Source organism: Tupaia chinensis, unplaced genomic scaffold (assembly GCF_000334495.1).
Source record: "Tupaia chinensis unplaced genomic scaffold, TupChi_1.0 Scaffold145814_1, whole genome shotgun sequence".
NCBI classification, from domain to species: domain Eukaryota; kingdom Metazoa; phylum Chordata; class Mammalia; order Scandentia; family Tupaiidae; genus Tupaia; species Tupaia belangeri.
In genome coordinates, this window is record NW_006205672.1 from 1372250 (window position 1) to 1377295 (window position 5046).

Genomic DNA, 5046 nt, shown 5'->3' on the forward strand with positions numbered 1-5046 from the left:
CCCACAACACCTTTTTTTTTTTTTTTTTTTTTAAAGCTTTTTCCCAGAGGACATGTGTGCTCACCAGCTGTAAACAAAGAAAGACAGTGGGAGGGAAAGTGATGAATCAACCCCCCTCCCCCCCAAGGGATAGCCACACAGCAATCCCATCTCCTCCATTCTCCTGGAATTTTGGACACTCATGCACGTGTGCCCAGTATGATTTTCAAGCTACTGAAACTGGGACTCAAACTGTAGTCAGCCATGTGGGAGTCCAGTGCTGTAACCACTATACCATCTGCTGGCCCCCTTAGAACTCTTTTTTCAGGAAGTATCTTCAAATAGACCATAGAACTCAGATAAATAAATTAGAGTAGATCATTTCTATCAGAAAATGGGGATAGGGCCAGTTTCACAGCTCAGCAGTAAAGAGACCTGGATCCCAAATGACTGGCTGTGGTTCAAATACTGACCCTGGCAGCTTGTGCAAACAGGCATGGTATGTCTGCATGCATGCACAAAATCCCGACAGCTATGGAGGGAAAAGTACTGCAGCATGGCTATACTCACTGCAGGGTGCTTTCTCTCTTTCCTATGAGCATACGCACCCTCTGGCAATAAAAAAAAAAAAAAAAAATACAAGACCCCCCCCCCCACGCACATCCCCCGGCAGCTTGAAATCATGCCAGCTACATGTGCATGTGTGCTCAAAATCCAGAGAGGAGAGGAAGTGTGGCATGGCCATTCCCTCGGGGAATGCACGCTCACACACTTGGCATGAGTTTCAAGCCTCCAGGTCTGGGACTCAAACCATGGTTGACCATGTGGGAGTCCAGCAATGTAACCATCACACCATCTGCTGGTCCCTAGATCAACAATATTAATAACAGCTAATACTACTTAGTATGTGCTAGATACTTTTTTTTTATTTTAGATTTTAAAAGAGTTAATTATTTATTATAAATAGTAGTATTCTATTTGAGCAGAGAGAGAAACAGAGAGAAAGAGTGGGAAAGCAAGCCACCAGATCCAGGACTCAAACTGCAGTCAACCATGTGGGAGTCCAGTGACTTAACCACCATGCCATCTGCCAGCACCCACAAATAATTTTTTTGTTTTAAGAGAAAGATTTTTGCTATAGGGTGTGTGCACTCACCAGAGAAAGACAGAGACACAGAAAGCAAGGAATCACCTCCCTCCAAGGGGGATGGCCATACCACAATCCCCTCTTCTTTTGGGATCTTGGACATGCATGCACATGTGACCGATGTGAGTTTCAAGCCATCAGGTACGGGACTCGAACCACAGTCGACTACATGGTAGTGTAGTGATGTAACCATTATACCATCTGCTGGTCCCTGATTTTATTTTTTATTACCAATTTGCTATGGGTCATGTGCACTCACTAGAGAGACAGAGAGAGAGAGAAAGAGAGAGAAAGTGAGAAAGCAGGCCATCAAGTCTGGGCCTGGAAAACAGTTGACCATGTGGGAGTCCAGCGCTTTAACCACCATGCTACCTGCTGGCCACAGGGCTAGGTACCTTCCTTTTTCTTTCTTCCTTCCTCCCTTCCTTTCTTTCTTTTTAAACATTTATTTATTTATTTATCTGTTTACTTGTGATTTTCAACCCTCTGGATCTAGGACTTGAACTACGGTCAGTCACATGGGATTCTAGCGCCTTGAGCACCATGCCACCTGTAGGCCCTGGGACCTTTCTAAGAACTTTACATATATTATGTTGAATTTAGATTTTTCAGTTTGGTAGGTTAATATGCCAGTAAACCAAGTGCTGTTAGGGGAAGCAATTCCTACCACCATGGAAATTCTCTGAAGTGTCACAGGTAAAACTGCAATAATATATTGAGTATGGACCATATGTATGAGACACATTTAGGTAGGTCAATGGATGTAAGGCCTTTAAGCCTCTCAGAAACAAGGAACTACTGAATTCAGGAACTACAGTAGCAGCAGTACAGGGGCAAATGACAGAGGGCACGGGGCAGTACGTGGTGGCAACAAGGAGAGGTTGTGGGTGGAGTGATCAGAAGGTACTGCTCCATGGGGCCAGCAGGAGGCATGGTAGTTAAGGGCGCTGGCCTCCCACATAGGCAACCGTGGTTCAAGTCCTAGATCTGGCAGCTTGCTTTCTCACTTTCTCTCTTACTCTGGTCAAATTAAAATAAATAGCTAACTAAATAAAGTTAAATAAACTAATATTAAAAAAAAAAAGACAAGTTAAAAAAAATTTTTGAGACATTTTTGTGCATGTGCGCTCACCAGAGAGACAGAGACAAAGAGGCAGAGAGCAACAGAGAGAGAAACAGAGAGACAGAAAGCAAGAAATCACCCCCCTTGGGGGGATGACCACTCTGCAATCCCTTCTCCTCATTCTCCTCTTTAGACCTTGGGCACGCATGCACACACACCTAGCACGAATCTTAAACTGCCGGGCCAGGGCTCAAACCATGGTCGGCTATGTGGGAGTCCAGCAACATAACCATTATGCCATCTGCTGGCCCCAACTCTCATGCTGCTTGCTCATACAGACAAACCAGAAAGTTCGCTGAAAATTTTGAATTAAAGTATGAATTTATTTCAGTACAAAAAGTTTGAAATCCGCGCATAGTACTCACATCATACACATTTACTGAATGTTTTGAAGACCCCTTGGCATATGTGAGTAGAGATCTTCATGATCACTGCCAGTCAGAAAAATAGGCTTGGAACTGGAGGAATGTTCTTACCACCCAAATGTCAGTGGCAGAAAGAAATGAGAACAATCTGCTCTCATTTGGATAGAGCAGACCGCCAGAGGGTTCCACAAAGATTTCCAGATGACTACTGAGCCCTACCTATGATTATATATCATGTATCACATAGATACATAGATACACACACATATATATGTATCTATGTGATACGGCATCAAGAGCCCTAAGCTTTTCCCCCATAGATCAATAACTCTGGCTAAGTAATATGAAACCTTTTAAAGTTATCAGAAGGGGGGCCAGCAGGTGGCACGGTGGTTAAGGGTGCTGGACTCCCACGTGGTCGATCATGGTTCGGGTCTCGGACCTGGCAACTTGCTTTCTCACTCCTCTCCTGTCACACCCCTCTATCCTTCTCTGGTCAAATTAAAATAAATAAATAATAAATAAAGTTAAGTAAAAATAATTCTGAAAATAAAATGTATCGGAAGGGTGTTGCCCAACTCCATTGGAAATGCTGAAGTAACATCTCTAGGGAAAATAATAGCAAGCCAACTTTAAGTACCCAGGATACACCAATGAGAAAGGTAGCGGTCTCATGTATTTTGCTACATTAACACAACATATCTAGGCTGCTATTTTGAACTATAACATCAACTAAAACATAACACAAAATATCTCCAAAAAGTGTGCTAATGTAAGACTAAACACTGAAATTTTTTTTTTTTTTTTTGAGATTTTTTTGCTTTGGGCACATGTGCGGCACATGTGCTTGCCAGAAAGACACAGAGACAGAGAGACAGAAAGTCAGAAATTGCCCCCCAGGGAGGATGGCCATGCTGCAATCCCTTCTCTATTCTCCTCTCGGGATCTTGGGCACACATGTACACGCACCTGGCATGAGTTTAAGCCACCAGGTCCGGCACTCGAACCATGGTCGACTACATGGGACTTCAGTAACAAAGCCATTATGCCAACTGCTGGTCCCAAGACTAAACACTAAAATCTAAAGCAACTAGAGTCAGGGCAAACTCTAAACTGTAAAAATACCAATGAGTAACTCAGTCATTCGTGGACATTATTCAGTTGTCTGATTATATCACACAGTGATTCTTCTTTCTGGTACTCAATGACTCTGCATCTCTTTTTCCTAGGTGCCTCTAACTATAATTTCTTTCTTTAAAATTTCGCTGCAGAATGCATGCACTTACTAGAGAGACACGAGGAAAGAGGGAAAGTGAGAAAGCATCCCCCAAGGAGAATGGTTATGCTGCAATCCCTTCTCCATCTCTCTCTCCCCTCAGGGTTCTGAGTATACATGCACATGTGCTTGGCATGTTGTTCAAGCTACTAGGTCCAGGACTCAAACTACACAGTGGCCATGGGGTCCAGCCACCAGGACCACCAGGCCACCGGCTGGCCCTGCAATTCTTCACTGTTTCATGAAAACGGAATCTGCGGGAGATGTCAAACAAAGGAAGTAGTGATCCTCCAGCAGATATCCCTCACCTACCAGTGGCTGTGTGGGAGCTGGGGAGGGCACCTGAGGCCTCGGCAAGGGATGCAAGGGTGGCCAGCCCTGAGGTGGGAGAGTTTGAGAACTGTCCCGTTGAGGCAAGGGGGTCACCTATTTCAGTAAAAAGGCAAGTGAGGTCCAGCGGAGAGAATACACTGAGGCAAACTAAAAATAGCGTATTAAATCAAATCTCAGCTTTTCACTCTAATGTTCTCTAACCCCAACTGATACAAACCAATTATCGTGGTGTTAAGACTCTTGAAGTTTAAAAGTTTTTTTCTTTAAAATGAATTAAATGAATATGCTTGGTACGGGCCACTACTTTCCCTCTGCTCATTCTCTTGGCGCTGCCAGTGCCCAGCGGGCAGCCCCGGACTCCGCCCACTGGCTCGGCTGTCTGTGCAGGGCCCTCCCCAGCAGCAGGCAGTGGCAGACAGTGCTTACTCACCCCTGAGCACCTCTTGTCGGCCAACCTGCGAGGGAGCTTTATTCCCGGAGCCCTGGCGAGGGAGCAGGCCCCGCCTGGGCTTTACCCATGCACATTCTCTCCGTCCATCATCAGCTAGTCTGAGGACAGCTAACAACTCCACGTTTCACATACTGCACGTCAAAGGGCACTACCACAACTTAGTGCTAAAAACAAAAAGCATCTTCTTTAGTTATGTCACGATGTGCTATTAAACAGACTTGGTTTGTCATCTTTTCTCTCTGTGGTGGTACACTATTCTCACAGCTAAATTCTAAGATGGAAGTGTATTTTTTAAAAATAATTATTTATTTAATTTTATGTATTCATTCATTTATTTTAATTTGACCAGAGAGAGAGAGAGAGGGAGGGAGA

At 44.3% G+C, this 5046-nt stretch overlaps 1 protein-coding gene across 1 annotated transcript in view; it reads right to left on the minus strand.

Moving 5' to 3' along the window:
• The window catches only part of GABPB2 (GA binding protein transcription factor subunit beta 2), a 57958-nt gene that overhangs the window by 7012 nt on the left and 45900 nt on the right, over positions 1 to 5046 (minus strand). The gene's annotated exons all lie outside the window — the stretch shown is intronic.